Below are 10,351 nucleotides of genomic sequence, written 5' to 3'. Positions count from 1 at the left end.
CAAAGAAGCGTAAAATAATTCCACTCTAACTTCACAGAATGCGCTTTGCTTTTCTCAACGCGGCACTGTGCACAGCAAAATAAATGCAACTTGAGGGCTTTATGTCTGCTACATCACAACTTCGTAACACAGGAAGCTACACTAGCCTATGTAGCAACATTACCGAGCGAGTCCACTCACTCACGAGGTTTACGGCGCAATTCTTGATCGCACTTCATTGCATCGCCGGGGGCCTTTCATGTGTAGGGGCGCAGCTAGGCGAACAAGCGTTCGGGCGGGAAGGCGAAAGCACACAGCGCGATGCTGCAACATGTTCCTCACTCTGTCTTGGCACGATCTACGAGACGTGGATAGGCTTTTGCCACAGCTGGCTGATGTACCTCCTGTTTCTCCTTCGCTCCCTTCCAGTATCCGTGGCTCGTCTCTTCTTCGCCACCCTCCCACACACGCTCTCTTCCCTTTCGTTTATTGCCTTTTTCTTTATTTGTTTCTGGTCTGTTTCGCACCCTCGTTGCTCTTCCGCGTGCAACGCGGTGTCTATGGGTACCGCCGTGGGCGCCGTAGTTGCCGTCCCAAAGCAATTTTCTTGATGGTCCACCGCCTTCACGGTGAACGCTTGGGGGGAGGGAGAGGGGGAGGGGGCTTCTAGTATAGCACAGAATGAACACATCCGCGCGGTTTCTGTTCGACGCCGCTTGGTCCCGGGATTTCCCCCACATTTGGAAATTTACATCATCGAGAAAATGAGGCTTTGCGACTGACTGTCATGCTTCGCTAACTTCTCCATCACTTCCCCGTGTACTCTTTTCATGCGCTCCACGTCTTTTGAGTGCCTTAAGAAAGTGAATCTTCGGCCTTTGAGCAGAGGAGCGGGGCGGGGGTAGCAGGCACCGCTTAGTTACGTTCGCACACAAACGCTATCTTCGTGCTGATCTTTGCTTTTTTTTCACATTTGATCTTATTGCAGCACTCGGGGTGGATAGAAGCGTAGAGATAGGAAAGACGCAAGCCGAGCTTCCGCCTACATTTGCGTCGCAACTTGCATTGTGCTCCCGAATTTGTCGGTGAGATCAGAGCGCTCGCCACTGGATGCCCTTTTTTACTTGGCTTTGTCGTGTCTATGTGTCTGCTCTTTTCAGTGCATACCTTCTTCTTTTTAACCTTTATTTTATGCTAAGTGTATATATCCTCAATTATTCTGAGAGAGCCGATGAGCCAGAGGTTCCTCGCGGGCATTTCCAGTCTAAATTTTAATAACACTTTTTTTGCATGTATTACTTTATTTTATCGCTGTCTGTTGCTCACATCTGGATCTTCTAGAGACAGAACTAATTCGGGAATTCCAGGAGTTAGTACATGCGAGGTCTACCAGACCAGCGCTCTCTGTGGCGCATGGCGAGTAGAGTAGTCTTTGTGTGCGGTCCCAATTTGATGGGATCCCCCTTCCCCTAGGACAGTTCCTTTGTTTGCTCTCAAGTTCAGACCTGAGTTGGATTCACAGAACCACCCACGTTCGCCATCGAAGAAGATCCGGTTGAGGCACGCGCTGGACACGTCTCCCGTTCTTTTGGTTTAATTTGCGAGATTGCTGGCCCACCTAGAAACTGGCGGAAAACGTTTAACGCTATTTGCGCCACTTGATGATGCTACACATTCCGGTTATAACATTTCAGCGCTAGATTCTCAACTGGAAGCCCCAACGCAAGGAGCTTCCTATACAGACTGCTATTGTGAGTAGGCATAGTAAGTTAGGATAGTGTTCTGTGTGTGCGTGTGTGCGTGTGCGTGTGCGTGTGCGTGCGTGTGCGTGTGCGTGCGTGCGTGCGCGCGCGCGCGCGCGTGTGTGTGTGTGTGTGTGTGTGTGTGTGTGTGTGTGTGTGTGTGTGTGTGTGTGTGTGTGTGTGTGTGTGTGTGTGTGTGTGTGTGTGTGTGTGTGTGTGTGTGTGTGTGTGTGTGTGTGTGTGTGCGGGCGCGCGCGCGCGTTTGTGTGAGCACACGAATGTGAACATGGTTTTCAGAGGCCATAGCTTTAAAGAAAGCCGTAGATATGCAGGAACAAGCTTTAGAATTTGGGCATGCATCCGTTGTAGGTCCATACGAATTTCAGATGCAGGAGCTTGTCGTGAGTACACTATTAGTCAAATCCTGCACACTGTCCTCCGTATAAGTGGTACGTTCTCGGTTCATCCCAGATCACCACATGTAAGCGTACTTTCAAATGAGATCATGTGTGACCAAACGCGGCCGACCTGCTGCTCACGGCTGTATCCGGCCAATGAGCGAACGCAACGTTTTTATGCAGCCCTGCGAATTTGGCGCCAAAAAAGCGCGCAGAAACGTTGAGCGACCGCTAGAAAGCGAAAGGTGCAAGGAGCGATGAGGGACAAGCTGTGAGGGAGAAATAAAAGTGAAAGGCAAAAAGAAGGAACGAATACACTTTAAAAACAAAGAGAGTTCCGGGAACTCTTTGAGGAAGTACCTGCTTGTCTCATATTTCACTCCTTTTTCAGGAGTAGATCGACCCCCTTTGAGAGAGAGTAGAATAACTCCCCCCGACAGTTTTATTACTCGACCGCAAGGAAGTGATAGTACTCTTCCGCATAGTGATAATACTCTCACCACAAAGGTAATAGTACTCCACAAGACAGAGTGCTTCTACTCCTCCAAGCCGAGTACTTGTACTCCTCCAAACTGAGTATTTCTACTTCCCCAAACAGAGTGCCTGTGCTCCTAACCGAGGGATTGGATCCTTCAGAACATAGTGCTAGTACGCTTCCCAATAGTGTGAAATCACTCGTGATGTAGAGCCACGGTCATGTTAAAAGGGATTCGAAATACTTACATGTGGGCAATATTTGATTCCTTCATAAGCAGCTCCTGCACTTATGCTTGGTGAATTGGATGTCATTTGTAGTCGCCGAGTTACTCAAATGAAACATTTTTTTCTGTTAAAAGATCAATATTTTTACTGGTAAGTGAAAAGACAAACTGAATAATAATTCGAGAAACATATTGGACACACAGCCTCATATTACAATTATGTCCATGAACTTTACAACACATCTTGTAATAAACCATAAGTAGATTATCTGAAGTTTCATCAGTATTTCAATGTAAAAATATAATTTATTTCGATCGGCTGCACCTTTTTAAAAATAAAGCATACAATGGAACATACAACAAATGTGGGCAAACTCACAAAGTATTGACACCACGATGGAAGAGAAATAGGCACCACATTACTGGCCAGCAAACGGATTTCGAGCACAAAACGCATGCGCTGATATGGCTGAAGTTACCAGATGAGCTGCTAAGCATGGGGCTGGTAACGTAGATAAATTGTGCGAGAAACGTTTTTTCTCTTTTTTTGTGCCATATTCCAAGACAGCAACTCATTTGATAACGTTCTGTACAACGTATGGATGTTCCTGACTGAGAGTACAGTGCATGAAGAAATGTGTCGTATATTCTTACATGATGCTGCAGGTGCAGCTTTGGATATAAATATTTCACATAAAGTGATTCATGTATGGACTGCATCCCATTGCTTCTAAGCATGTGTCCTGTCTTGGTTCTGCAGCGATATTCCGCTCGGTGTCAAAGTGGTACAGAGGCGTATCATATTTCCTATTCGGTTGGCGTCCACACGAAAGTAGTTTCCTGGCGCTGTTGGGATTGCTTCAATGAACTTTCACGGAAATAAATAGAATTAAACTTGCAGTATTATCTAGTGTGTAGAAAATGAGTATACGACTGCATGGGGCACTGGCATTAAAATGTTCCGCATCAAATTTCTTGTCAAATACAGTAACTTTTGATTTCGCATTACGGTATCAACGCTATACTTCTGAGGAGCAGCTTGAATGAATACATGATCAATTACTGTGACTAGTTGAAAATGCAATCTAACGCAAGTATAGCATCGCTTCAGATGTGAACCAAGAATCAGATGTGATGAATATGACGCATCAAAGGCAACATAAGCCTAAGTACAGGCAGGGCAGTGAACGAAAAAGATAAAGAAGCAAATCATACATTTTGAAAGGCACCACCTTGTTTTACATATCCCTTCCATTCCCGTGGATTTTGCATGCAGCTATGCATATACTTGCACAATGAACCAATTACCTGAAACCGAAGGGTTTTTTTCATGCTGAAGTGGTTAAGGTACACTAAAGTAAGAAAAATTATCGCGCTTCACAGAATGCTGTCTTTGTCTCAAAACAAGTATATATGTGCCTGCGAAGACTAATACAGTGCCTCACTGTGCAGTCTATCTTAAGTCCAGAAATTTGCCATGGGGAAAATGCTTTATTTTTTTGCCTTATCAAAATTACACCTGCAAAAGTCATCAGTCTAAGGGGCTTTTGCTTGATTACCACTATATGTTCACTTTCGCTAATTGATGAAGAAGTGTTCCACGCAGATGCTCTCAGTTCTTTGCGTTGAACATGTCCCTGCCTCCACTAGCATACTTGGCTGGCAAGTAGATTGAGTCACTTTAATCAAAACCTCAAATGCCTGCCAGACGCACACATGACTATTTCACAGAAGGTCAAACCAAGACAAGCCATGTGCTGAATTAATTTTTCAATAGCAAGCGACTGTTTGCCTTCTGATTGAGACGTAAGGTGTGCACCACGGTGTAAACAGTTAAAGGCCTTGCTACGAGCGGTTCTAATGAACCGGTTTCGTGAGCATGCACATAAACAATAATGACTTCTCAAACCTGGGGTTCTCTGCCTCCAATGCTTCCCCTTCTGGAACCTAGGAGGAAGCCTCAAAGAAAGTCCTAGCTATTAGTCTTCCTACTGAAATGCATGCGAAACGTCTAAGTGACTGCAATTGTCAACTGCTAAACTAACTTCAAGATTTAGATTTAAAGAAAAAAGAAATAACCGACAGTTCATCCTCGTTCAGCACCAATGTTACAATACTCCTACTAATAAATAACATATTGGCCATTGTTGGTTGTCGTAAGTGTGTCATTAGTATGGTGTGTCACAAAATACATTTTCATCTGCCGTGCAATAGCAAAGTGCACAGATTACGCTTGTAACCCCAGTGGAAGAGTGATTTAATGGTTCATATTACATAACTCTGAAGCGCCAACTCATATTAGCAAATGCACAGGCATGTCCAAAGCAATAAGCGTATGCAAAACGCCCCTGCAACTGTAATTCCGCACTGTAGCTGTTATATTTCGTTTCGATGCATAACTCGCCCCTTGACAATTCACCGAGTTCGTACACATAAGAACCCTTTTACGTTCGCACCGTGCTCGAAAACCGCAAAAGAAGGCATGAAATCACACATATATCACACCATTTTCATACATAAGCAAAAACAGCTCAGCCTTATTCAGCCTGAAATATGAATTCCTCATGCGTTTTCAGTAAGTTCAACATAACGCGCCCAACTGACCTCTCGGAGCAGGCAGCGGAATGCCTGCGGCAAAGTTTCTAACTAGCAAAGGGGCTGCACGTAACGTCAGTGGGCGCAGATTACCCATGGGCAAAAGACACCGTCATGCGCGCGGCTTATTATAAGCATTCCGCCAGCAAAATGACGCCTTCTATTATGTAACTCCTTGTTTTAACAGCGTCCCGTGCACCAGCAGACTGCCAAACTGAATAAATTCAAACACACAAAACGCACACTGAGCACGCTCCGCATAGGCTCGGAATCATCGGCTGGTAAACAAAGCATTTTATGCGCCCCCTCACCTCAGGCGTTATTGAACATACCATGGTTCTGGTAGCGTTTACGATTTCCAAGGCTCTTGCGGATAGCGGCAAGTGGTAACATCCCATGTAATTATCGCAACGGCTGGTTCTTTAGATTGACATCAAGAGACGCAGCGCGCTTGCGTAGTCCGTTGTCAATTGCGTCGCCTAAACGTCGTGACGACTTCCTGGCGATAGCATGTCATATACGCAGAATGTACACCTAAGTTAGAATTCACTCACTTTGGAGGATTTGTTGTTATATCCAACGAATGACGAACGACTGTCCTGTTTTCGCGGCGGCGCAAGATGGTTGACACACGATCTTCCTTTGATGGCCTTCGTTCCTGCTCGCTGGACGGATCACCTTTCTCCGGAGTTGGGCTGTACCGCAATATCCGCGCGCGTGGTAGGGAAACTCCGAGTGAAAAAGTAGAGCGCAAGCTTCACTTCCCTTTGCACTGTGGCTGCCTGTTCTATCAGAAGCAAAATGGTGTGCCCTTTGCTCAGCGTGCGTGAGTGATACATCGCCATGTTCGGGGCCAGCCTCCTACACTTGAAGCAGGCGCTTACGCAACGTTTTGTTCTCTTTTGCCGCAAGAGTTGAACGGGCATTTTACTCTCTCTCGGAATAACAGAGCGAACAGAACATTTTACTCTGTTCTTGCTGACGGAGTGAACAAATAATTTCACTCCACTCGATATTTTGCGAGAGTAAAACAATGGTTTGAAGAGTAAATCGGCCCCTTTACTCCCGCGATACTCTCCCTAATTTTTGGAGTGAAAGGAAAAACGTCGTCGCTTCTGTGCGTAGCTTTGATGGCAGGCGAGGAGGAAAGACGGCGCTGGCCGGGAAGGAGCAATAGATTGCGTGTACCAGCGGACGAGGCGATTCTTTTCGGTGGCAATCATCGTCATTTCTGTGTACCAGCGACGTTATGCGACTGTATTCGCATTGTGAAGGCATCTGGACGCTTTGATGAACGATCTTGGGGATGTCAGTGATGTTCAATTCCATTGATCTTGCCAGAAATTGTAAGAAGCCAGTGCAACTTCGACAACTCGTGGGACGGCGACCACAGGGCTGCCATCAGCAGGGTTGAGCCTCCATGTGCACTGGATCTTAGGGCCCTGGAGCGTGTGCTGTACAACTGCGAACCAGTGTCGATAACGGTAGGTTGATTTTTGCTTACCACACTACTAAATGCTTAATTTCTGCCACTGCATTATTATGAGCCAGCAGATCACGAATCTCGGGGATTAAACGTCTGAACGTGTAGTACTAATGCGGACACGTGCATTGAAGTTTTGGTGTGTGTGAACTGCCTATAACTGCAGGCGCAGTTCTGTTTCGGTTTCCTCAAATTGCATTACTGCTAGCGGTACTTTTTCCTTGCGTGGCCAGACGTTCTTTCGCTGAAATCTCATGCGCGGATTTTCACTAGGGCATGTAGCCTTCTAACCATGAAATCTTCAGTTTTTTTATCCCTTTCCTGGACATTGCGAAATGAATTCATTGCATTTCATAGGTTAAGTTTGTGGATGACTACTTTATTTTGAACAGCTTTCTGGTGTATTACGCACTTTCCTCGGTGTAATGTACGGATTTGCGTGGGGTTCTGGCTTTCCTGTTCAATGCGTCGAGTTCACTGGAATTCAAATTCAAAGCCTCATTTAGCTTGAATCTTGTTTGACGCGAAAATGATCATTTAACTTCGACGACGCAGCAGCAGAGAAAAAATGTCGGTTTGCGCTAGAAGCAGAATTTGCCACAATATCCCTGAGAGAAGCAGTACACTCGTCACTTGTAGAAGGGGCGAAGTTCTATGCCACTGGCAAAATTTCAACGGTGCGGTATCTCACGCCGAGCTTGCACTTTAAAGTTTCATTGCAGACTGAAAAATCTGGATTTCTGTGCTTTCGTCATTTCATAATGTTGTCAGAAAGCAGCGCTGCATTGCTAGAAACTGTGAAAGAAGCAAAAAAAACATATCAAGAAGTTGTACATTTTGCTTATGTCTACTAATTGCTATGCAGTGCTAATTTTCGGCTGTGAGGTACCCACTAGCCTCAAAATGGACCTTAATAAGACTTTTCTTATAGCTCATGTTTCTCAGATTATCAAATTTCTGCAATTTATTTTTATTCTCAACAAACTGACTTTCGTATACAGGATTAAAACGGGAGAGGTCACCCTTAATAACAACGTCACCAAAGAAAACAGAACCCACGGCTCTCCAATGCAACTATACATTGGACCACAGCACCGGTACGCGAAAAACTGGCCCAGAATGGCTGCTCATTGTACTGTAAAAAGGGTGGTGTAACATTGTAACATAAAGGGTGGTGGGACGCAGAAAGAGACAAGCGTTTGCAATATTGCTCGCGTGCAGAAGACATTCAACATTTGCATGGGCTCTACTTTCACTATACACATTCACGAGCCCTCTCAGTCATTTCCGCTGTTTTCATAAGAGTGGGAAAGCACTGAGTCAGTTTAGGCGAGTGTAAATGAACACAAGCGCAGCTGAATTACACTAAGTGTAAGGGCCATAAATGAGTACCCCTGAGTGCTAGCTCACAATGTGGGCCAAATAGTTATTACGTCTATAGTGGACCGAATAAAGTTGTTTCTCTCTCTCTCTCTCTCCCACCTGCAAGTGTTAAGAAATATGACTGCGAAATAAGCCACAAGCCCAAGCACATTCAGTTTGATATGGAAGATGACAAGTATATGTGCAATGTGTTCGTGCAGAACGTGTAGAACGCAACTGAGCGTATTTTGCTCGCTTTAGTTGCTTGTTCAGAGCATTACGCGTGTTCGTCCATTGTCATGGCTTGAATACTTTGTTTGCACTATGCATGCACTCATCGAATTCAGGTTAGGTGGGGCTGGACTTTGGTGCTAATAATGCCAGTGAAATTTGAAACACAGTGCTGTAACTTGAAAGGTCGGACATATTCGCATGTTGTTCGCAATCTTTTATGAGTTATGCAGATGTGAAGTGTGTAACACAAGATGCTCTGCTTTCTGTAGTAAATCGTCTCCTCCTAGTTTTATAATGTTAAGATGGATAATTGGGCATGTTGTTTAGGAATGATCTGATGTGAAAGGCACAACGATGACAAAGAAAGAGAGAAACACACGCACCGGGCGCCTTATATACTTCCAACAATGTTCAATCAGGAAAAAAAAAACGCTACTATTTTGTACAACGAGCACTATCACAGTTCATCTGTGCGCATTCGAGTTCAGGTAAAGCAGTTCTTTTCGCGATAATGAGATTGATACAATACTCATGCACCCATCGCCTGCCTCAATCATCCTTTCGACCTCAATTACTAATCTAACCCACTTGTCGCGGCTCCTGCATGTTTTGATGTTGCCTCGGCCTATCATTCACGCATTGCTTGGTTTGTGCCCCGTACTTTCTACCACATGACAAAGTAATTTCATAAACGGCTCCTGCGTGACAATCGATGTATTTCTTTTCGTGATCTTTGAAACAGGCCGGTGCCTTGCGAAAAAAGGGTTAGTCATTCTGCAAATCCTTGAAAGCTTGCACGGGGCAGATAACACCACCTTTACATTAGGTTGCTCGGCAATTTTCTTCAAATTGTGTGATATGGTGTGTATCAAAGGTATTTGGTGTATGAAAGGTATGAAATGTATGAAAGTTCTCATTGCGTTGGTGCTAATTACACAAATCTAGCACAAGGCAATGAGATGATCGCGTTTATTGGTTCATTTTGCGTCGGAGGAATGGACTTGCAAGCCTCGGAATGGAGCCGTTGTCAGCTTCGATACGCGGGCAAAATCGCGCCTTGTTATTTCAAACAGCTGAATCGTTATTTTGAGGACAGTTGCCGAGGTAACCTGGTGGCTCTAGCGCTTCGGCCCCACGGGTCGTATTCGGACGGAAATGCAAAAACGCTTGTGTGACCCTTTGGGTGCGCGTTAATTAATCCCAGGTGGTTAAAATTAATCCGGAGCTCTCCAATATTACGTCCCTATAAATCCACAACAGTCTCGGGATGCCAAGTCACACAATATAACTTCCTTAACCACGCCTTAACTTCTTTCCTGCCTTCCTTCTTTAAAGATCGGCGGCGCTAGTTGCCACATCACATGCGATCAGCAAGTAAAGAGGTGAAAACAAGCTAACGTGTTTAGAGGCAGTGACCCTTCCGATATTTGAAATGCAGTCACAGTAGGCTCACGAACGTAGACAGTGACGCACCTTGCCGCTTCAATATAAACACTGAATCAATAACTACAACGGAATGGCATAAAAGGCATGGTTCGAGAGCATTTTTCTCGTACTCACAAAAGCTATATCCGTCAGTCTTACGGACGGGGCGTCCCTGTCGCGGCCAGCGGAAGTGAACAGTAACATTCGTCGGTTCAACAAACATCGATGTGCTGGCAAAATCCAGCCCGCTTATTCGACGTCTCAGAATAGTGGAGCCGTATTGCTGTTATAGCGTCGAGGCAGCGCCGCTTTGAACCAAGTGCCGTTACCTATATTTGCAGGTGTGCACGTCGGCGGCGGATCATATTTGACTGAGCCTTGTGAACTAGGTTAAAAGTTTCTCAGACAAAGGCAAGTTCCCGGTTAAACAGT

The sequence above is a fragment of the Dermacentor andersoni genome, chromosome 5, assembly GCF_023375885.2.
Source record: "Dermacentor andersoni chromosome 5, qqDerAnde1_hic_scaffold, whole genome shotgun sequence".
Lineage (NCBI taxonomy): Eukaryota > Metazoa > Arthropoda > Arachnida > Ixodida > Ixodidae > Dermacentor > Dermacentor andersoni.
This window is presented reverse-complemented; position numbering follows the sequence as displayed.